Source organism: Passer montanus, unplaced genomic scaffold (assembly GCF_014805655.1).
Source record: "Passer montanus isolate IOZ18808 unplaced genomic scaffold, ASM1480565v1 scaffold3, whole genome shotgun sequence".
NCBI lineage: Eukaryota > Metazoa > Chordata > Aves > Passeriformes > Passeridae > Passer > Passer montanus.
The window spans coordinates 14,476,023-14,501,377 of record NW_024367707.1 but is presented as its reverse complement, the minus strand read 5'-3'; positions in this window follow the sequence as shown (position 1 = coordinate 14,501,377).

The window sequence follows — 25,355 nt, the reverse complement described above, 5'->3', positions numbered from 1 at the left end:
GAAGTTGATAAGCCTCAGAGGAAAATACAAACAATTTTATCTGATTTGCTTCTCCTGTTTTGCTGCTTTGGAATGTGGCAGGTTCATGTTTGATTGGTTCCATGTGAATTGTTTTAATTTAATGACAAATCATGATACAGCTGTGTCAAGGTTCTGAGGAGTCACAGGTTTTTATTATTCATTCTTTTTAGCCTTCTGATGTATCCTTTTCTCTATAGTTTAGTATAGTTTTAGTATATAATTTCTTTTAATATCATATCATAATATAATAAATCAATGTTCTCAAACATGGAATCAGATTAATCTCTTTGCTTGTCCTGGGACCCTCACAACTGCAACACTCATTTACCTTGGAGGAAGACTATATGTCTTCCTCAGCTGTGGGAAGACATAGAATCATAGAATAGTTTAGGTTGGAAGGGACCTTTAAAGGCTGTCTACTCTGAGCCCCTACAATGAGCATCTTCAGCTGGATCAGGCCGCTCAGAGCACCATCCATCCTGACCTTGAATGTTTCCAGGAATGAAGCATATATCATCTCTCTGGGAAACCTGTTCCACTCTTTCACCACCCTCACTGTAAAAAAGTGTTAGCCTAAAAGTGTTTAAGCAGGACAGAGGAATTTGTGCCATCATCTTCCTGCATTTCATGACACTTTTATTTCCTAGGGGCAGGCACCCTACAGAACAGGAGAGAGCTGTGTAAGCAAGTGAAATCTCAGCTTTCTGCAGCAAGAAAGGGAGAGGTTTCCTGCTCTCAGGACAATATCAGCTTTTGTTTTTCTGCATTATTTTGATGTTAGTGTCTAGAAAGCAGAGGCTTATCATCTGGGTTTACTCTTTCCTGCTGGAGGTCAGCCTCATCTTTGCCTATTCTGCCTTGGATCTCGCTTTCTTGGCGACAATATGGCTCAGCTTTCCATTCCCAAAGAAAGATCAATGTGCTCTGAGTCCTGTTATAACACCCTGCTGGAACCTGGCCCCCCAGGAGGGGAAAAGCTCAGTCTGCCCCAGTGCTGAAGATCACACCTAGTACAATAACCCATACCATCTACTACTTTCATTTACTACTCTGACCTGCTAATTGTCATAATGACCCAATTTTCCCCTCCTACATCCTTCACTGACTTGATTAAATCTGATGAGCAGTGACCTTCTGAGGCACATGGTGGACTGTTTGGAGCATTCTGTTTAGAAAGAGGCAGAGAAAATTCTTGCTCTTGAAGTTTGGCTTGGGGTGTTTGGTGTCACAGGTGCAGTGGCTCAGGAGACCTCTCAGATAACCATCTGATGTAAGATCAGTTGAGCAACGTCACCAGGGCATTGTAAAATCAGATCTCATGCTGCTGAGGCTTCTGCCAGTCAAAACGTTAGGCCTGCAAGTGCTCATTCCTGGTCCTTTCATTTAAAAAGCAGCCAGTGCCTCTGGCTATTGCAAAGTTGGTCATCACAAACCAGCATCTCTAACAACTCTTGTTATCAGATGTTGAGTTTGTAGTCAGTGGTCTTCATGATCCTGATTCTATCTTTCCATTACATGTATATTTAAACTGTGTATTAAATATACATGCATTAAATTACTTTACATCTTGGGTATTACTTTAAATTTTAGTGAAAAAAACCTTTTTCTTCCTGTCAAAACTCTAACCACAGCTCTTTTTAGGGGTGCACGAATGACATCCAGAGAGATATTCCTGTACTAGGGAGGAGGCAGAGACAATGACCTACTTATTTAAAGGGAACAGGTCTGAGTGCTAATCTCTGAGAAGGATTCAAAGATCCACCTTACAACCAGCAACAAGAAGCTCTCTTAAAAATGAGAGTTTGTCTCTGGTGCTCCTCAGAAGCACTTGCTGATCCTTCCTTGGCTGTATGGGAAGTTTAAGATCCTGGTGTCCTGGAGGTGAAGCAGTGCCTGGGTGAGGAGCACAGTCAGGCTTGAGGAGCTGGCAAGGTGTGCCCCTGTTAATGTCCTAAAGGCATCAGCCTAAGACATTTCCCTAGGAAAGGAAGGATGTGAATGGATGCCTCCTACTTCAAAGTGCTTCAAAGTAAGTTGGGTACTGTGCCTGCAACTTATTTAGGCACTTAAAAAAAATCCACTTAGAAAATTTAAATACTCAGAATTTCTAAATGCTAATCTGGAGCAAGGTTGTTGTACAGGAACTATAGCAGAGTTCAAAATCCCTCTTTTTATCCAGTTTTTCTCTTGTATGTGTCTATGTATGTTCAGGCTCCACAGAAAACTCAAGTTTCTGAACTGACCTCAATAATGTACTCTTTTAAGCAGAGGGTTACTCATTTTTGAAACAGTGTTATAGTTTTATCACAGTCCCTTTACAGTCTACAGCAAGAAAAGGCAGCAATAAATTGAATTTGCATCATATATTGTTTCTGAGGGACATCACAATGCCATTATTATCTTCAAATACTATAATTTGTCTGAAATTTTTGAGATTTTTTTTCTTTGAATTTCTATTTAAAAACAGTGTTTAGACCAAAAGCACAATCTCATTTAGTAACCACCTCTCCCAAGTTTAAAACTTGATGCTAGTGTTCATTGCACAAATTCAATATTCTAGGATCATATTTATCATAATATTTTTTTTTCTGTAGTAGTGACAAAATATAACTGGTAAAGTTACCTGTGGTATCAAGGTCAGTATATTTAATACAGGGGTTTTGTTTTTTATTAAGAGCAGGACATTTTAGTCCTACAAAATTCCTTGAAAACAAACATCCAGACTTTGTTTTGTTTTGTTTTGTTTGGCTGGGTTTTTTTTATTGTGTTGTTGTTGTTTTTGTTTTTTTGTAGGTTTTTTTAAATTGTTTGTTTGTGGTTTTTAAAAAAAATTATTTTTATTTTTTAAATGACAGTTTTGCAGGCTGGAAATGCAGGTGTTAACTAGCTTGAATTTTGAATGAAGTCTAATAAGCCATCAGACTTAAAGTAAACAATGGTCTGAGTTACATCATTTTTGTTTTTATTAGCTGACCTTGCAAGCTAATAAATTCATCCTGTATTTTTCTGCTACTGCCAGTTTGCAGCATACAGGAAACTAATCTTGTACAATAACTACCTTCCTGTAGTCAGTTCTTAAATGGAGCCAAATGGATTGGTGGCGGAAGAGCTCCCCAGCAGTTCCTGTGAAACAGTGCTGAGCACAGCAAGACCTGACAGAGGCTGCTTGCTATTATTGACTTTGACAATGTAATTATGTTCTCATTTACCACCCTAGCACTTAAGGAAAAAAAAATCCCCCCCAGTACAAAGCTGCAACGATTTTAATGTCAAATTAATTGTGAGATAGGTATTTGTAACATGCTAAATATACAGCAATTTCTCAGATTTTTTTTTTTTTGAGAGGGTAAAATACACTTGCATTTGCCATTATAGCACAAAGGTCTTTCATATGTATTTGGCTGCTGCAGCAACACTTTGTTCCAGATGCAAAGGCTCCTGCTCGCTAGTAAGTTAATAAAGGGTCTGTATTCTGATTAGAAGCCTGTGTGTGCTCTGAACATTAAAGGCAGACTACCATTAATGTAACATCCTATAGTATACTACAAATGAACCTAGGACCGCTTTTTTCAGGGGCTGAGCTGTTTGTTTCAAGTTTGGAGATGTCCACAGGTGTTTTGCATACTTAGGAATGGTTTCACCTTGCGTGCACTGAGATCAGGAGCAGGAGCTGCTGAAGATTCCACTGTTGCCCGTCAAAGCCGTAAGCAGATCCCCAGCATGGAGATCCCCACCTCGGACACGTGCAGGGGGAGGGCATGGGAGTGTACAACACTGATACCCTCAGTTTGCCCCACCTGGGGAAAAAATCTCCAAAAGGAAGGTCTGTAATTCAGTCAAGTGAATTAAATGTCTGGACAACGTGAAAATTAACATGGAAAAGCTTTGATTGTTTTGATCTGTCATGACGTGCTTTTACAATGAGTGTCCATCTCTCTGACCTTCCATCCCCCAGCAAAACAAAGAAAAGGACCAGAAGAAACTATTTGAATGAAATTTTTGAAAAAAAGTTTTATTATATAGTTCCCCCCCTCTAGTTCCTGATTATGCCTGACTTCTACTTCATTTGCCCTCTCAGAAAAGGTTAAACACCAAGAATGGCTCACATATTGCTCTCCAGGGAAAAAGACCATGATAGCTTCCGAGCTGTGACTGTCATTACTGTAAAGCATTTATGAGAAATCACACAAGCTACTCCACTAAAATGGATACATTTCTCTGCAGCAACTTTTATTTGGACTCTATACCAGCTGTAGCTGTGAGTACAGCTGGGTGGAGAGAAAAGGACAGAAAACCAAAATTAGTTTCTTTGTTCTTGCTGAGTTTTCTAATCTGTGATTTTTTGGTTTTAATTTAAAAAATATAACTGAAACCTGAACTTAACTCCTGGAGTTCAGTATTCTATTTCAAATGAAAAGAAAATGTGTTTTATACACACAAATCTTCGGTAAAGATTTCTGGATCTGTTAGGTAAAACAGTTCATTTGAGAGAAATGAGCAATTTGGATTGAGGGCTTCTTGATTAGTGACTTAATGACATTTGTTACTTTGTAAAATGGGATATTTTCTTAAACATTCTGCACAGGAACTGCTGCTGGAGTGGTTCTGGAAATGAGGTAGTTAATGATGGTCAGGAGATAAAACTGAAACATACACTGTTAATTCAAATATGGAAATGCTTGCTGTTAAGTAATGGTTTCTAGTATACATTGCTGGCTTAATCTTCACCCTTTAGCCTTCATCACTGAGGATCTTTAAGGTCCCACAGCAAATGTCTAAATGCATGTTCTTTGCTTTGCAATCAGGGTAGCCTGAATCCACCCTCAGACACTAATGGCATCATAACTCAATCCCCACAGGCCCCGTTCCTCCACATATCATGTCCCTCCTGACTGAGACAAGGGCTCTGTAGAAGATGATATGTGATCCTGTGATTAAAGATATTGCAAAAAATCAGGCTGCAAAAGCAATGTTCTGGTCTTTCTCAACCTTTGAATAGACTTAGCAAGATATTCTTTAAAAAGTCTAATATATGGGTTGGTTGTTTTTGTAAAAACCTAAAAATAAGGAGATAAAGTACCCACAGGAAAAAGCAGACCCCTTCCCAGAATAATACTGGATTCTGATCTGGGATCTGTTAAGCTGGGTCCAGACTGCTGGCTCTCCAGGTTGTATCATTTAATAAAAGAGCCTGCAGCAGCTGTGGGACCTTAATGGCTGTTTGGGCAGCTGTTTAGACCAGCATGGAGTGGGGCAGTGCGCTTTGCCACCCACTGCACAGACATGTCCCCTGGGATCAGCTTCTCATTTTGAAAATGAGCAGTTTATAGGCAATCCTCTCCATGCAAACAGGATGTCTCTGTCCCTGTTCTCCTATCCAGTGATCATTTAACACGTCTCCCATTCTCCACCCCACTTCTTCCACTTTTCCTCCCTGCCTCTCTTGCCAGCCCTGGCTCACATCTCCGGTGCAGATCTTTGCCTAGTCTGAGACTCCCTCTTGCTGCTCATCTGCCTCTTATCTGGCACCACATTCCTCACCCTTGCAGGCACCCAGAGAGGGAGGAGTGGGGGCTCACTCTGAATCAGGGACTGCCTCTTGCAGCTGAGTGTAGCAACACTCCTTGTGGGTGGAAGTCTCGTAGTGTTCCCAGAGGTAACATTGCTCTGTGAAAAAGTTCAAGCAGTTTGATCATGAGGAAGACCTGTAGTGAAAATTCAATGAAAATGGACTCTTCAGTCCATCCAAAGCTGCTGAACTCTATCAGAATCCTTGTCAGCTCAGTGCTGTCCTCATAAAATCAAAATTTCCCAATTTTTTTATGACACTGAATGTTTTCTGGGGGATAGAAAAAGCAGAACAACTCAACTCCAATGTGTTTCAAGCCTTCACTCTGAAGTACATGAAAGAGACTAGAGATTGACAGTAAAATGCCTTAAAAAACATTTTCTAAGTAGAGAAAAGTGTGTTTTCATGATTTTGTTCTTGGAAACTGTCAAATCCTCAGCAGAAATGTGCCCCAATAGATGTACCATGGTACAAATGTGTAACTTATATCTGAAAAATAAAATCATAATACTCTATATCTGAGTGACTCATTTAGTAATTCACTGTAAATGTTATCTTGTAATGGGTATTTTGGCAACTTTAGACTTAATTATTGTTCAGTTTCTGTCTATCATGTTTAAAGGACATTGTTATGGATGGGTATGGTTTGCACGTGGCTACAGGAGCTGTATCATTACACCTGTCAGATTTATTGTACACATGTTTAAGATGTTCTGTGTTTTCCCTGAACCTTTAAGACACATGTGTTTACTTGGGTTTTTTGTACAATTCTGCCTTCATAGCTCACTGCACTTTCTCTCTGTACTTTTCAAATCCTGAAATGTCTTGTTTAATCTGAATAGACAAGAACAGAACGCTGTGTTCTAAGTGGAACCCTACCAGGGAAATGTATTATTCTCATCATTATCACTGTCTCAGACTCAGAGAAAACCTGCTGTGAATGCTATTCTAGGGGCTTATTTAACTTCTTACAGTCAGGAACAGAGAGGCACTCCCTTCCCTGTCTATCAAACCAGGTTCTGTCTCTCTGTTTCATCTGAAACCACATCTGGGTGCTCAAGTTTCTAATCCTTTATTTTCAAAGAAATAATATTTCAATTACCTGCTGGTTTGAGTCGATTTTGTTAGTTCAAACAAGCAGTTTTGCAGTCCTATAGGAAGATTTCTTTTAGGATTTCTGAATTACTTAAGCAAATCTGCATCTGATTTGACTATAAACATGATCCAGCTCCTGATTATTCATTGAATAATTTACATGGACTCTGAAACTCACTAATATTTACACACCAGTATGTTATTTATTGCTCCAAATAGCACCCAATTTATTCATAGCCAATGATAGCAAATAATTTAATTCCACTAACTTTCCATATTTTATTCTGCTTATATCATACTACTTGAAAACTCTTTTATCTCCTTAAAGACCATTGAACACAGGGAAAACAGTCAAAACCCTATGCATAACAGTGAGTAAAGAATAACAAAGAATTTCTGAGACTCTGTACTAATGATTTCAGGTATTTAGCTAAATATTTTGGACCAAAATATTTGTTTTTTTAACTTTGTTTTGGCATCAGTGCAAAAAAAGCCTGAAATGCTTCCATTCAAATTTATCTGCATTTTAGCTTTCTTTTGCTGAGTTGTACATGATTCAGCAAAATGCAGATAATCTGGCCTCTGTACTTTTCCAATTGACCCTAATTTGCAGGTACTGTGGCAGGACAGATCAGTGTTTCTTCCTCTGTGCAGCTGAAAACAAATCTTTCTTTGAATGCTGAAAGCTGACGCTGTCCCTTTCCGACTGCTGAGACCTCCTGTGAGCTTAGCAGGCTGTGGTGGGGAGCTGATCTGCCACAACACACCAGGATAAGCCCCATCTGTGCTCCCTGAAGCCATCACTTTGGGAGCTGCTCTAAGTCAGCCTGCTTCCCTACTCTGGGACTCATCCAGAACACTGTACAAATAACTATTGGGAGGGGGGGAAATGCACATTCTTATGGTTCTCTCTCAGATTTGTGACTACATCTAGCAAGTTAGAATTTCACATGTGCTCTCTGACGATGTCCTGCTCTACCCTTATCTTCTGCTGCTTGGGAAGAGCATGGATTTTCTGTATTTCACAGAGGAAGGCTGAGAAATGTTGGAGTATTTGAAGACTTGTCCCATACTAAGTCAAGCCATTATAGTCAGAGATAAAATGCTGACCATCTGAGTGATAAAACTTCCACTTAAGGATTATTTTCTCTCCTGATTTGTGCTGCCTTCTTATTAGGTCTGTTCTCTGTTGGTCCCTGCAGACAAAGGTGACAGAATTATTTTTTGAAGTTCAGCTAATTTTCAGGTGGGATCTGCAAAATCTACTTCAAGCTACAGCAGTACCTAACTATTTCTTGCCCTGAAGGCAAAATTCCAATATTTCACAAAAATGGAGGAAATGCCACCAAAATACATGACAAGTGACAAAATCCTGGGTACAGGCCACGTAGTAGCTTCAGATTGGGTGTCTGGATTAAAAAAAATGTTACCTGTGGGTTATGCAGAAGATTAGGAGGAAGAAAATGCACGTAAGCACACAAGAATTTTTATTAATGTTTAGTTGAACTGCACTTACTCTCCAAGACATCACAACACTTTCTAGAAACACAAAGATATTCCCTTCAGTGCTGAGCACTGATGCAAATGTATGATAAGGTGTTATGACTTTCTGGAATCACTGCAGTGATTGTGAATTATTCATGAAATTAAAATTCCAAACTAATTCACAGCATCAAACAGTTCTGGCAAGTGGCATATAACGCTGGAAACAAAAATATACACTACATATTAATCCAGAAAAACTCTTATCCCTTAAATCACTGGGCCCATACTGTTTTCCTCACTCTCAAGCCTGCTGGTACTTTAAGTCTTTAGAAGTGGGTTTTTTTCCACTTCTCAGGATTTAGATATTGTGATTCTGTGCTGTGAATAGGTTGCATTAGAAATGGCTCAGAAGTCAGCAAACAAAAGTCTTGGGAGAAAAAAATGCAGCCAGTATAGATGCACAAGATGTGTTTATATTTTTTTTCTAGAAAAAAAGGGTGGCTACAATGTATTTCTTTATTTTTGTAGTAAAATAAAGGTGTTAGTAGGTGCAATATAGGAGTAGGGAAATCATGTAAACATTCTGATCAGTGAAAAACCTTATTTTTCTGGCAAGTACTTCCTTAGATTCAGTTTCAAAACTCTTGAGAATACTGGCATGTGTCTAAAATTGCAAATAAATTTTATTTTTGCACAGTTTGCATCCAAATGGTGGATTATTTCCAGTGAAGGGAGGTCAGCTCTCAAGTTAAATCCTAACTGATCTTTTCTGGGCAGTTTGGTGTTTTGTGAATGTTTGCTCAAATATTAAAGTCCTGAAAGGTGGAAAACAGGTCTGGGAAAATGTTACGAAAACTATTCAAATATTTACACAGCCCCACTCTCCTCAAGGATATATACACTGATATTTTCAGTCTCTTCTGAATAATAAACAATACATATTCTGGATCTGTTCTGCTCCTGTCTTAGTAAAGGGTGTTATCAAATCTAGAAAAATTAGTGGACATATATTATTGTGAAACTGTAGTTCTGCAGTAGGAAGTTAGGGTCACTTTTGGTCTAACATATGAAAATAAGGTATACAGGTGTCTCTTTCTATGATATCAGACCTTATTATTTATGGAAAAATGAACCACCATAATTCCAATTAAAACTGGAATATGCAATTGCATTTACACAGTTACCCCATTCCCTGGTTTTCTGATGTCCTCAGGAATATAAACACACATTCTGCAGTCACCCCTTTTGCAGCTCAGTGTACTCTTCCATTTCCTTTTTTTTCTTTCAGGCTTTTTCTCCAGAAAGAAGCACTTCTCTGGAGTAGTACTTGTTTATTCCACATTAGGACACTGGAAAAATGAAGAGTGGTACCTGATTTGATGACAATGTCCTTATCAAAAGTCAGATCTCTAGGAAGAGCTTCATAAGGAAAATACCAGTTCTTGAACCTTCAGGTTTTGCTCTTTCAAGAGTCTTTTTACAGAAAAATGCTCAGTTTTGAATAGAAATGGTAAAAAAACCCCAAAAAACCAACAACAACAACAACAAAAAAACACAAACAAAACCCCCCCCCCAAAAAAAAAAAAAAAAAAAAAAAAAAAAAAAAAAAGAGAGGAACAGAGGAACTCGGGACTCCCAGATAACAATGTAGAGATGCCAACTCCTTCCAACTCCTTCCCCTACTTCCCAGAAACCCTTTATTCTTTTAAATTAAATGCATTAATCAATTCCTATGTGCTTTGACCTAGTATATTTTGAAAGTCCCAGACTTCTGAGAATTGTTCCTTCAGTCCTATCTGGGCCAGAGTCTGTAGGCTGTGGATGTCAATATATTAAAGGAAATTTAGGTATGAAAACACCCCTGGATTTATGTAGAGCTTGTAAAGAGAAGAAGGAAAGACAAAATGAGTATTAGGAAAGACCAGGAGCTCAGATGACATGCCTGTTATGAGGAAATGGAGACTCTTTTAGCAGATGCTGCCATCTGCAAAGCAGAGTGCTGTATATAGGGACACAGGGACTGTCGTCAGCATCCTGTGCAAAATACCTGGTTTCAAAAAGCTGCCCTCAGCTTTCTCAATGTTGTTTATTCAATATGTGGAGCTAACAGGAGAGAATTTATCACAACAGTTAAAAACCACATCCCCGGCAACTACAAAGATGCAGAAATATTGCATTCAGGCAATCACACACAACCCAGAATAGACTTCTTGCAGCTCAGTTTCCATGGCTTCTTAGTCATCTCCTTTTGTTCTCTTCTTCTAGAAGACACTTATAACACAGCAGCTCTCACCTTTGACAGGAAACCACTGGACAAGGCTACCTGTTCCCTATTTTTCATATAGTGTGAATATGAAAATTGAAATATCTCTAAAAACTGCTGCAAAGGAAACCTTTGAACATTTTTAATGTGCTGTTTCACAGTAAAACTGCAAGGAAAACTACTTCTGTTAAGCATTCAGACTATTTTGGGGAGAGCTGAAAGCCTTTTTTGAATCTTTTTACGTTTTCTTGGCAACAAATATCTCCCTGCACAAAGACAACTTACATGTCTATATATGCAGTTACTGCCTTGCTGCTTCCCAACTATTTCATCTACCTAAAATCAACAGAATTTCCCAAGTGCTTAATCTGTCCTGGGAGAACTAGTATGGAAATTGCCACATCTGGAGTCTATAGAAATGAAAACTGTTGTCACAGCAAACGGGGAAGGGAGATGTGTGCCCTGCAGCAGCTGGTGTAACCTGGCTAACACAGGCACAGCTCAGTGTGCTCTGTGGCAGGAAAATCTCATTGCACCCTGGCTAGAAGTGACTGCTGGGATGAAATGTTTCCATAAAATTGGTACCTGTATTAACGGCTTTCATCTACATCTCTAAATGCATCTTTAACCTGCCATGCAAATATTCCTGAGGAACAGGAGTTAGGAGAGGTGCTTGTTTTTACATCGCCATTTTCCATTGTAATTTTATTTGCCATATCTCAGCCATGCAAGAGGAACATCATGATGTAGAGAGCATCTAAAACATCATGAACTGTAGAGGAGAGAAAGATGCATGGAAGAAAAGCAACTGAGGAGCTTTTTTAGAAAATTAGGTGTCCATGTTTGCAGACAACTGTGAAAGCAGAGTTGTGAAGAGGTACTTTTCCAGTGAATCTGGAAAAGGTGAAAAATGACTGCATCACTCTGGAGGGAGAAGAGACTTATATGTCTCAAACTGTTTGTTTGAAGCACCTTTTTGTGCATGGGAGAAAATCTACTGTATATTTTACTTTAACCTGCATGGTACAGAGAGCACACCTTAAAGAAGTGTCCCATAGGATGTTTATCTTAGTATCAGCCCATTAATAAATGGATATTAAGAAAGATATATTAAGGACAGATGCTTCTAAGTGATCTTTTGTCTTTCCCCCCATATTCCTCTTCTTTTTTTAAACCTTGAATTGTATTCTTGCTGAATTGTTTAGGCTAGTGCTGAAAAAGTGACACTTTACCTCTGCATTTTGTTATTAAATAAAATTATCTCAGAAGCCATAAATTCTCTATCCATGTCTTAACAATGATTATGCCAATTATGACATTTGGCAGTGTTATTTTTCACTATGATTCAAGATTTCACAAATTAAACTGGCAAAAATAATGGAAACCAGGCAGTTTGTTAATTGAAGTTTTTACCTCAGATTTTACATGATCTTAGGTACCTATGGTACAGCTAAGGGCAAGAAAAATCAAAACAGTGATTTTTGTAAGAATCAAATAGTATTACTGTTGTCTTTTAGGAAAGGAACTTGCATTTAAGAAGCTTTATCAGAAAGCTTCATTGACACTGTGATTAACAAGGAAATTAAATCAAGTTAGGCAGGAAAGAGAAATGAACAGTTTATTAGAGTTGAGCTACCACAACTGGATTGAAATAAATAGATCAGCCTGACATTTCTGTGTAGATGTAGACTAAAATGTCAGAGATACCAGGCAAAATGGGCCAGGCAAGATGCTGGGTTGATAGCTTGAGAGGATAAATGTTACTCACCCTTCCCCAGTGACTTAAGGTCTCTGTAGTAGGTAATTCTTTTAATTCTGGTACTCAGCATCTTCTCTTACCTACAAAATTAACTTGACTTTGAATAATCTTCTTCTGGGACTTAAAAAAAGGTTATTTTTGAATTTATTTAAACTTAGAATTTCTCTCCCTAAATGGCATAAGCTTTTACCTTCACAATATAATCCTTAGAACCATACAATTTGTTTATTAGCAATGTCTTTATTTACTGGAAAATTGTCATTCACACAAAGCATGATCAGTCATTGAAGAGGCTCCCCAGGGCACAGCACGAAGTTGTGGCACGAAGCCTGAGAGTGTTCAAGAAAAGAGCCTTGGACAGTTTGGACCATGCTCTCAGGCACATGGTGTCAGTCTTGGGCGTGTCCTGTGTAGGGCCAGGAGTAGAGTCAACGATCCTCATTGATCCATTCCTGCTCAGTGTGCTCTATGATTCTGTGAAATAAATGTGAACTCTGATGCAGCTGAGACTACTCAATGTGTTCCTTTCCTTTCCTTTCCTTTCCTTTCCTTTCCTTTCCTTTCCTTTCCTTTCCTTTCCTTTCCTTTCCTTTCCTTTCCTTTCCTTTCCTTTCCTTTCCTTTCCTTGAATAATTTCTTAACTGGGATCTCTAGTTTCTTACTTTTAAAAAGGAACCCTTCCCTTCCCTTCCCTTCCCTTCCCTTCCCTTTCCTGCCTTTACTTCCATTATAGATCAGTGTAAGATATGAACAGAACCTTCTTGGCACAAACACAATATTATTCACCAGTTTGTACCAATTTAAATTGACATGATATGTGATATACCCTGGATAGGGCTGTTTAACCAAAGCAGACATGGGCCACCATGATGGGTATTGGTAGGTCCAGCTTCTGGCATCAGTCAGACTATTCCCTGGAAAATGAGTCGTGCCTCAGAATGCTGCTTTTATTTTGGAGACATTTCAGGTGCTAAATGTGTAGTAAGCTGTTAAAATATTTCATTAAATACTTCTCTTTCCTTCTACTCCTCATTTGTTAATGCCAAAATTTCACAGCTGGAGAAGGTTGTTTCTCTGTTTTTTGAAATAATGATTTTGAAAGGTAATCCAGCTCTGAGCAGGAATAGTCAGCATATCCCCTTAGCCATAGGCTCAGATGTTCTGCATTGACTGCTATTTTGATATTCTTGGATGGAAATCCATCACTTAATACTCAAACATGAGGCACATACTGGTTCTCTGGCATGCCTTCGCCTGGGACCATCTGTTGGGGTGGCACTATGCCCACTCAAAAAACTCCCTGCCAGTTTCAAGAGGGCATAGGTATTAACCAAATATAGATTTAGAAAGACAGCTAGTAAAATGCCAGGGATGTCATTTTAGCTGCAAGACTATTTCTCTTGTTGTTAGGCAATCCCAGACTGGGTCCATACATTTCAGAGGAATGCTTGCAGGCACATTGTAAGCTTACCTCAAACTTTCCTGTTTATGCACATATATAAAAAGGTAAGTAAATATTATTAACTGGAAAATGTCTACATACTCAGTTTTCTCTGAGAAACTGTCTTGAACTTGGGAAAAACTTCTAAAACCAGCCACTGCAAACAAGCAAATTACTGTCATTTCATACAGAAGTAGCTCTTTCCCATATCCATCTTCCCATATCTCCCTTTTAAATATAATGCATTGGTATTAAGCAGCTACTGTAAAAAAGGAATTGGGAATTTTTACTTGAATAGCAATTAAGGATCACTAGAAAGATACCTGTGGCTGGGTTGCCCAAAGTAATATTCTTTGGATGACTTTAGAACATAAAAATATTCATGACAAGTGAAACTCGATTCAGATTGTAGATGAATACAATTACAGTTTCTGAAAGATACCTGTGGCTGGGTTGCCCAGAAAAGTAATATTCTTTGGATGACTTTAGAACATAAAAATATTCATGACAAGTGAAACTCGATTCAGATTGTAGATGAATACAATTACAGTTTCAGCTTGGCAAAGCTGATATCAAAATGTAGGGTGTCACTTTAGGACAAAATTAGAAGTTAAAATCTGCGAGGCTTGTAGAACAAAAAAAATTTCATGTTCTACGTTTATTTGCTGCTTAGAAGAGGAACAAAACTTACTGATATTGCTAATACAGAAGATTTTGGTTATACAGGTGATGAATGGGTAACAGTATTAATAACTACTTACATTTCTTATATCTTCATCTATAAATAGCAGTTTACAATTGTAGGAAGACAAAATTCGTATCCATCTGAATATTAAATATTTTAAAATACATGAGAAAATAACATGAACAAGCTGAAGAGCAGATTGGAAGGAGGCTAAGAAAGTGAAAAAGTGGGAAACAGAGAAAAAAAAATAAAACCAGGTTGACCTCAGGATACAATCATATGACCTCAAAGACAGAAGAAAGAAACCTAAATCTGATATGGGAAGAAGGAAGGTTATAAAAAAGTGGGGGAACAAGCTTTGCATTAGTATTGAAAATAGGTGAATAGGCTCCTTTGTGCCTCTTAACAACAGGCCATAAATGGGAAGGTGAGGTGCAAGAGTCCGGGACAAAATGATTGCAGAAGCGCAAAAGTTGTGAAAGAGAAAGAGAACTGGAATTGCTTTTTTTTTTCATTGAAAAGAAGATATGCTTTATAAAGATTATAAAATGCTGAAGGTAGAATAGGAAATAGAATTTCACAAAGGACACAACTAGTCAAAGTGCTAGACATATCCATTTATCCATTTTTGATGTATCTGAAAGTTTGCCCAAACAGAAAGTTCCCAAGAAAGTGGAAAGTTTGCTTTTGTAAATCCAGATGTTCACCAAAAAGATGGATACGATATTTCCAGTCAGCTACTGCAAAAGTAAGATTTGAAGATTAAATGAGGATTCCTCTAAACATCAGTCAGTGCTGGGTCTTTGAGCTCTTCTCAGGAACCATTTACATAGGTGCCACTATTTTACAATACTGAGCTAACTCTGTGGTGATCATGCCTGCTCTTATGTGGAGCTTGTAAAAACCAAGACCAACAAGACGTGATCTTGCTCTTTTGATTGGCCCACGTGCCTCCTTTAACACACTCTTTTTTTCCTCTTGGACATTTTGCAATCCTTTCTCAAGTGCCAACTATCCTTGATACCATACCTCTGAAAGGCTGGAGCAGCACATTATTTGTGTGTTTACACAGAGGAAGATCAGTGGGACAATTCAGGCACTTGTCATTCAGAGAATAATTACCTGTCCATCACAGCAGACTGTACATCTATGGGCTCCTGTAATGGGACCTTGCTGTGCTGACAGCCATATGAACAGACAACAAAGAGATGGCCTTGAGGCACAGCAGTTACCATCTAATTGCCTCTTTAGGAAATAATGTGTGTCCCAGCATTTCATCAACTACACACAGAATAACAGAATGGTAGAAGAAGGCACCTCTAGTGCCACGCAGTCCAATGCCCACTGCTAGAGTGAGCCCACCTAGAGCAGGCTGCACAGGATCGTGTCCACGTGAGTTCTTGAATATCTCCAGAGAGGGAGACTCCCCAACCTCTCTGGGCAGTCTGTTCCAGTGCTCTGCTATCTTCACAGTAAAGTTTTCCCTCATCTACAGATGGAACTTCCTGTGTTTCATTTTGTGCCTGTTGCCCCTTGTCCTGTTCCTTCCACTGGAACCAGTCTGGCCACATCCTCTTTACACCTGCTCTCAAGATATTTGAATGCAGTGACAAGATCCCCTCTCAGTGATCTCTTCTGTGTTGCTGAAGTGGGCTTTGATTGAGTTTCAGTGTTGTGCTTTCCATAACAAGACTGAAACCTATATTTGTTCTTTGGGTTGTAGCTTCCCTCTTCCCTCTGATTTGCTACAACCTGTAAATCCCCCCATGTCTTTGAGTCAAGGGTACATACACAGCCAACTCCAACACCTCTGACCATCTCCTGGGTGCGGCAGAGTATGGGAAAGGATTTCCTACCTTACATGGAGAAGATCATCTGGCTGTGGAGAAGGATGATAGAAAGACGCTCCACAAAAGCAGTGTCTGTTGTCCTTGAGTCCAATAATAAAGGTAATAAAGAATTTTGGCAAAGCAGCAGGTGCATCTGCTTATTGCTGTACTTACAGCTCTCCCACTGTACAGTCTTCACAGAGGGAAAAACAGCATCAGTGAAAAAATTTAATAACAAGAAATGCTAACTTGTCTTTCTTTGAAAAAACAAGTAGAAATGTTTAGAATGTATAAAAGGTGATTAATTTTTCTTGATTGCTGAGAGGCAAACATGGACCTAATCTATGAGAATAGGTACTATTAATCCAATATTATTTCTTGTTAACATCTATTTGTCTTGACCTATCACACTCTCATAAACCTATACTGAAATAAGTGTCTGTTTTAATTTCCATTTGGCGTGTTTGAAAAAAGGGTTTATCAATAGAGGGAATCAGAAGATGCAGGTGAGGAGGAAGAAAAAAACCCAAAGACTGTATCAAAGTTAGAATGTGTAGCTTTTTCCTTTGATGGTGTTTGAAAATGTTTACAAAAAGATTTGCAGCTTTTGGAAAAATTATTTCTCTGTGAAGAGTATGGAGTCAATGCACATCCAGTGAGAGCTGCTTTAGAATGATTATAAATACAAAATAATTTAAAACATATATATATGCATATCAATACCTTTATCTATACATTCAGCATAGCTCTGCATAAAGGTATTTATGATTTGCTTAAATATATGTTTGATTGAAATGTGTTTCTGATTTATAATTTAAAGCAAAATAATTTAATTTTTTCTCAAATCTTGAAAGGGAAAACACCCTAAAATGTATGTGTTTCTCTCTCCGTTTTTGAAAGATTAAACCCTTTTCAGAAAAGAAGAAAAATAAGAATAATTTTTGTCTCTAAACTATATCTCTGCCCCTTCTAAAAGCTGCGTGAATTCAATTCCCATTTGTAACTTACAAATATTTATTCTATGTCGAAAGTAAAGTATTAACAACAACCCAGGAAACATGCTCTGGCAAAGTCAGAAAACTATAATTAATTAAATTCATTGCGATATTCCATCCACAGCATTTAATAGTGTTACAGAAGGAAGTAGAGTTTTCATGTCATGTGAGAGGGCCATAACCTTCAGCAATCTTGGTCCATCAAAAGCTGGGAAAACCAGGACATGTAGTTCTCTTTAAATGAGCACTCATGTGTTGCACAACCACTCCCTTAGTGTTTAGAAACAAACTAAAGCAGATGCCAGCACAGTTGTAAAGCTCAGAAGTGTTTCCCATGGTATTTGTGGTGGGATCAGCACAGTGGTGGGCTGTACTTCAGACTCTGGGAACACAAAGAAGGATATATACCCCTAAAATCATTGTAGTCTTTAAGAGCACTTGGACTCCTGTAAAAATGTTGTCAGGGAATGGTATGTTTCTTTACTAGACGGTGGCTGCCAAGCAGGATCACTGAACACTTAATCACCCTTATATTAAAGCTGAGACACATGAACTGAAACAGTTATTATAGGGAATAATTACAGATCAAATTAAAAGCATTAGAACTGGCAAAAAGATCAAAGCAAAGCATTCCCTGTAAGAAATGCACGCAATGTTGCTCAGAACAGGTAGAAGTGAAGGCTTGCAGTGAAGATTGTATTCCTTAAAGTAAAAGTGCTTAAGAACAGTCAAGGAGCAGCTGATAAAACACACAGAGAATCAGAAAACCAGGGCAAATACCTGCTTGCAATAAATTTGAGGGCAGGTGCATAATACAATCAGGAGGAAGTGATTCCATTTTGAAAAAAATCTGAAATTTTGCCAAGAAAAAAACCAGCAAATCCTAAGCAAACCTTGTACTCTTGATCTAAATAAGGAAAAGACATAGCTAATTACTATAAAAAGCCATATGCAGAATATCACAAAGATCATCAGTTCGGAGACTTGTCTCAAAAGAAAAAAGTATCTGAGGACTCTGCCTTGTGAGGAAAGTGGCTGCAAAAGATGGTGATGTGAGGCTATCAAAAGACAAGGAATATCTGGTGAAGCTGGTTGCCCTTCATGATAAAACTAATAGTTCTAGGTCATGTACAAACAATACTAGTTTTCAAAGACGGAGTAACTGGCAATCTGTTAAGATAATACCTCCCTCAGTTGTCCCACAAATGTGGGCATAGCTGCTGTGTACTCTCATTTCAAGATATGATAGCGAGAGAACAGTGGAAAGATACCAAAGTTCACAATTTGTTTGTTGTTACTCTCCAGAACACTGTGCACGTGTCTGTAAAAATCACATTTCCCTCCCAGCCTCTGAGAAGGCAAGGGACATGAATAACCAACATGTGCAGGTTCAGGGGACAGATTCCTGGCAGTAGTCAGGGAGGGGAATATTTTGAAAAGACCAAAGGAGACCTGGGACTTTGAAGTGTTATTTACCTGGCGTGTCCCACAAGAGGGGGAGAACATCGTCTTATTTGACATTTGTGTATTGTTTTCCCTGCTCTGTCAGGTTGTATTAACTGGCTGTATCAGCTTGTGATTAATGTGTCATTTCCATTTGATTTCCAAAAATAATAAGTTGGTGTAACAGTGGATGCTCACTGCTGACTTTCAGGGTAGAGAACAATAAGAAGCATGACATCTGGTAACTCTCAGTCATGACATATCACTGGCTCAGGAAATAAACACCAGTACATTATAGTATATATTATACCATATATATTATATATATAGTGTATATATACAGTATGTATATAGTATATCTAGTATAATATATATAATTGTAATATATATTATTATAATATGTAGTACATACTTATATATATATATATACACATATATACACATACATATACATATACACACACACACACACACACACACATATATATATATATATATATACACACGCACAGAGTGATTGCATATGTTGTGCCAGTACCATAATGACCGGTATCATTAAAACAGTAAAAATGTAATCAATGGGTATATATCAAAACAAATTATTTCAGGGAAACAATAACTGCAGTGGCACATATCATGCTCAATACCTAAATCAATACTATTGAGCTGAGCTAACAATAAATCAAATCTGCATAATCAATTCTCCTACTAGAAATGAAGCCATTAACATTCAAATATGAAAGTACATACCATTTATACATTTTCTTTTGGCAACTTATGTTTATTTGACTCTAGAATGTTCACTAGCTGGTGTTCAAACACAGTGTCCCTTTATTTATGCTTAAGTGGTACATGAAGCAAAGTATTGTGGATGAGGTTGAACCCATAACATTTCGTGAGCAGCTCATGTTGCTGCTGGGTAGATTTGGGTTTAGAAAGGATTAACTATATTTCACTATGTTTGGGTTAGTAGGTGGTGGGTAGGCAAGAATAACTGAAGAATTAAGTCCAGACTGAGCACACACAATCAGGCACCCGAGTTTTTCCTGAAGTATAATTTGCCATTTCTACTTCACACTTGCCTGCTCAAAGGGACAGAAAGATACAGCATAGACAGAACAGATACAGGAAGAGCCAGAATGTGGCACAGAGGTGTCTTCCAAGCACAGAGCTCAAAGGCCAGGCACACAGCTCTACAGTCAGCAAGCCAATATCTGTGGGAAGATTGGAGGGGGAAGAGTATGAGGGAAGGTAGGGTGAAAACCAGATGGACAATAGCCAATAATAACAACAGTAAACAAACCCCTGCACTTGCTGCACAGCCTTTTACTTTATGGAAAGTCTGTATTGGTCTGATTGTACTGTTCACAGGAGAAAATAACTGCTTTAGAAAATCTGAAGTGGTTTTGGTAGGGACAGACAGAAACTGATCATCCGGTACGACCTCCAAATCTCAGGATAACTGCTGCATAAAACATTCCATGTCGATTTTCCTATCATCACAACAGCCATATCCTCTTTAGGACTGTTACCTTGTAGTTTGAGAGGAAACAAAAGATGAGGGACATGTTTGAGGAGGAATTACTCTGTGTATGGTCAAGTATCTCAGAAAAACCAGAGAGCTTCATGGGACTTTTGCACATATTTCTTTCCTGGAGCTCCTTCTTTCTACAAAATCACTTATTTCTAATGACATTTATATGCATGAATCTAAAAGCTACAGTCAGATCCTGTGCAAAACTCAAAGTCTTTCTTGAGTAACCAGCCTCCTTTTTTCTTAATCTTTGTTTTCAAAACTGCTGCACTGCCCAATTTCTTTAATGTGATGGGTCTCTTTCAGCCAAGTAAAAATTTGGTTTACAGTCTAACAGCTGTTCTTCTATTTCTGTAATTGAAAGAGGTATGAATTTTCTTAATTTTCTTTTGCACACTCATTTTTTTTCTTTTTTTTTTTCCCCCTCCCATGGACTGTAAAGGGAGCTTTTGTACAGCTAAAATCAAGCTTTTATTAGCCATTTTGCTCCAAAGGTAACAGGATTCACTGAAGCATTCCCTTCAGAGATCCTAAAATAAACTACTCATAGAAACAGTCACATTTCTAAAACTGAAGCAGCAAGTCTCTACAAGTTAAAAAAAAATAATTAAAAACTTAATATTTAAAACATTTAGAGACCCTTAAACTTTAACTAACAGAATAAACCAAATAATATATAAAAGAATAGATAAGAAATAGAAAATAAGGAAATAAGATAAAAAATAAAAATAAAGAATAAAATTCTTTAAATAAGAACAAAGAATAAAATAAAAAAATAAGAATAAAAAACCCTGATAATATGTTGTTCTCTTTGTAACAAATGAAGCTAAGGGGTGTTTTCATTTCTTCACTTCTAGAAGAAATAAAGCAATAAGTGAAAAGATAAACTGGAGAAAAGAAAGGGACGCTCAGTGTACTTTATCTTTTATAAAAGCTAAGACAAATTCAATGCCAGTAAAAATTCAGAGGGCTGTATGAAACCTTGCTGTATGAAGCCTAGCCCAGAGTGACCTACAGTAGGCAGCTCTGGATGGCAGCAGTGGGAGCTGCACAGTGTTGCCTTGAATTTATGTGCTGCAGCAGCTTTGACGTATACGGTAGGTAGGTGGTCTCAGTGTGACTCCTGCAGCTTTTCTGGATGCCGTCCATATCTGCACTGCTGTTTGCTCCCAACTGCATTTGACCTAGCACACTTTGTGCTTTTCAATCCTCTCTGTAGAAAAGAGCAAAGAAAAGTAGAAGCATATATTAATACGGGGTTGTGACACAATACAAGCCAAGGGGCAGGAGTCAGGAAAAGACCATTACCATTTCTCTTGTCTTCTGCTAAAGGACACTTCTACCTTTGCTAAAGGTGCAGTTCTACCTGAGCATGAAACAAGGCTGGAAAAGCCTAATATTGTAAAAAATTTACTTTCTGGAGGGCAGAATCAGGTACATGCAGACACTCATGTGGATTCTCTCTCTCATCTCCTTCCCCCCACATTCCCCACCTGACTGGGTGTTGCTTAAGCCTCTCTCCAGCTGCAGCAGAAGGGAGAAGAAACAAAGGACTCCCAAAAGGGTCTGGACTGCCTGGTAAGTTCAGATCTACTGAAATTAGTTGGACAAATTCCTCTGAATTTCAAGTGCTCCTTGAGCTCTAAGGCTTCAGACACATGCAGGAAATGCTGGGCAGGTAGGGGGATTGATGCTGCTGTTGCCAAGCATTCAACTTCTCCTCTGTAAACGTTCCTGTCACAGCTGAGCTGTCCTGTTTTTTGTCGGACAGTTGTCCGTGAGGAATGCTCTTGCTCAGAAACAATCCAGCTTGGATAACCAAAGAGTTTAAGCAAAAAAAAATGACATAGAAAGAAAAAATTAAATAGAAACCCTCAAAATATTTCTGTTTCCATGTAAGTAACCTTTGGTAACAAAATAAAATAGGAGAGAAAGTACAGAAAATACATACAATGATGAATTACAAAAGAATGCATTAACGTAAGCATTTCCGGAGAGAGAATAAATCCCTTGTGAGCAATGGCAGAAGAAAGGCTACATCATTTAGCCATATCTGTCTGCTTTCATTCTTGAGTTACAAATCCTTCCACCTGCCTGGCACTGAAGAGCCCTTCTGCCTTCCTCGTTTAGTATTATAGTCATTAAATGATACTTGGGCTGTAATAAATGGAGTAAATTTACAGAATAAAAGCAGGTGAAGCAGTGTGTGAGCATAGGCCTTGTGAGCATTCAGGTAGCTGTCAACTCACCCTCTGGCCCTGGTTTGGACCACTCAGAAAAGTGCCTCAAGACAGTGTGTCAGAGTGTGCTTCTAAGGCTTCTCAAAAAAAGCTTTAGGGACCAGTCTGTCCTTCAACGTCACCCCAGTAGTCTCTAGCAACTATCTGCTCTCCTATCACACCCTGAGTCAACTAAGAGCCACACTGGAGCAGAGCCCTCACACCATTTTAGAAACCTTGGAGTTAATAGACACATTTAGAATAACATTTATGCCTTTGGGTCCCAAAGCCACCAGTCAGAAGTCAGAAGGTGTGCTGGGCCAGCTCCTGCGCTGTGTGGAGGGTCAGTGTGACATGCAGAGAGAGAGCCTTACACAGCAAGGGCACGAGTCAGCCCATGCCATGTGATTTTAGTGCTGTGGGTCTCTCCATATGGCACCACTGACACAGTCATAGAAAAAAACTACCATTTCCTTTCCATCCTCAAGTCCTTTATTGACTCTTGTGTGCCCACATGGCGTGAAAGGGTGATTTATCTGACTTCTGTCAGCTGAGGGGACAAGCCATCAGCAGGTTGAATTAAGTGAAACTAACCCTGCAGCCAAGCAGCACATCCCTAACTACTGAAAGTGTTGAGTGTTTGTTTTGGTCAGTTCTGTTCTCTCCAGGTGAATCCCTTTTTCACCTTTCCAGGTGAATCCCTTAGGCTCTGCTGGAATCCTGAAGTGCTGTCCTCATTCAGGTCCAAGGGCACAAAGTGTTCAGCTGTTTGTAGGATGCTCAGATATTTCACCTTCATCACTCCTGAAACCAGCAGAAATTCGTTTGGAGTGATCGTTCTGAAAAATCAAGCCTGCTTACTAGTGAGTGTATCTGCAGTTCCTTTAAACATACCAACCTCCTACACAATATCCTCCTCCAACTCAAATTGCAGAAAGTACTGGAAAATTGCTATTTGCCAGGTTTTTGCTAGCTCAGAAATAAGAATACATTAAAAATAAGCTCTTTCCAGGAAAGATTTTCTGGTCTTTCTTTGTTTTTGTGGCCTTTTGTTTGCCTTTTTTTTTTCTCCTTCTTTCTTTCTTTTTTTTTTTTTCCTTTTAATTTTAATGTCACAGAATAGATAGATTGCCTAGGATATTATTTTGTAATTTTGCATTTCTGGTTGTATGGTTAATTCCTGAATAATATACCATGAAAATGAGGACTTTATCTCTCACATTAATGTTACCCTACTGCACTGCCAGATATCCAGTTACAGCTGTGTATCCCCCTCTGCATTCCCTCTTCAAAAGCATCCCAATCTTTCTGTTGCTGTTACACTTCTTTCTAAACAGTGCAGCATCAAGAAACATGTCAGTAGAAGCTTTGACAAAAGATTTCACTGTAGTCAGCTGTGAAGGTTGTTACTGTGAGACAAGCTAGTGACAGCTCTCTAGCAAGTGTGCCTTCAGGTTTATTGGTGTCAAAAGTGTTGGGAAGTGAGAAAACCAGTTAAATGCACTCACATATTCCCTCTGTGCCAGGCTTTACATTCTGTCTTACTTGAATAATCAACAATTTCCTGTAGTATTTGAAATATCACTCATTTTGAGGATTTCAAAATGACTTTGCAAAATTGTGGCCAAATTGATGTGTTTCTGAAGGAACAGAAATAGCTAAAAAGAATAACGGAAAAATGAATGCTATCAATTTATTATATTAGTATTAATATAAAACCCCACCTATATCTGGGTGTGAACACTCTGTTTCTTGTACAAAAAAAAAAAAAAGACTAAAGCAAAGAGGTGTGCAATTCTGCAGTTTAAAGCGAAGCTAACACTGCAGCACATCCCTAACTATTGAAAGTGGTTCAGTGTTTGCTTAGGTCAGTTCTGTGAGTTGTTTTAGTCAGTTCAGTTTCACTTTTTGAATTTATCCATGCATGCACACACACACATATAACATACCTGTTCTGCTCATGTACTTCAGAGTAATTTAATACATTAAGGATAGAGGCAACAATTTGCCCTGTGCTATGTTGATTCTTTGTCTACCTGTGTTTGAAGCCTCACATAAAAGGTTTAACATTGCTTTTAGCACCCACAGACCCCAATGAATTGTTGTCTGTCCACATGAGGTCTGAGTCTGGAAATCACAATCAATTTTTATTAGGCTCTTGGCAGTGCATTTTGGTGATCCTGTTGGTTACTATGAGCACTAGCACATACGGTAGACACATTCCAAACCACATGTTCTCTATTTACTGTATAGCACAAAATATGCAGTCCAGGATTGTCCAATATAGATAATTTAAGCCACATGTAGCTCAGTGAATGTAAAGCTTGGAGTATTTGATCTCAAAACCCAATTAGAGTGGATTGTTTTCTTTGATCTGAGTGGAATGTTGTAGTATACACATTATAAAACTGACTTCCAGAAATTATTGGCATAATAAACACTAACAATCCAGATATTTTTTCTTGAGTTCCAAAAAAGAAACTGCATGTAAGAATTGCAACGGGTTATTGAGGGTGTGACTTCTAAAATGAGCATAATTCTCACAGAAACCCTTCAAGAGGGACACTGATGGGAAGAGAGTAAGACGTGAACATTTACAGCACCAACACCTTTGGAGATGAGTCTTCTTTCCCTGGAATTCCTCTGTGACTGTTGGGATATCCAGTCTGCAGTTTTACTTATTTATGTACTTCATAGGAAACTGCATTCTTCTGCATTCAGGAGCCAATACTGATGCAGAGCAATAAGAAGCTTGACTCTGAGGATGTTTAAAAAAGAGAGAAATAGAGGCAGGCAGGTGGCTTAGGTTGACCCAAGAATCTACATCACTCTTAAGTCTGCTTTTGGGGCTTGGACTATAAAAATACCTCTCCCTAAAAGAGGAGAAAAGCTTATTCTGGTTCTCAAAGGACAAGTTTTAATTGCCAAAGCACCTCAAAGAAACCACTGAGGAAAGGTCGTGCTCAGCTCATTGTCTGTCACAGAATCTTTTAGAGCTACTCCTGGCAATGTGGTAG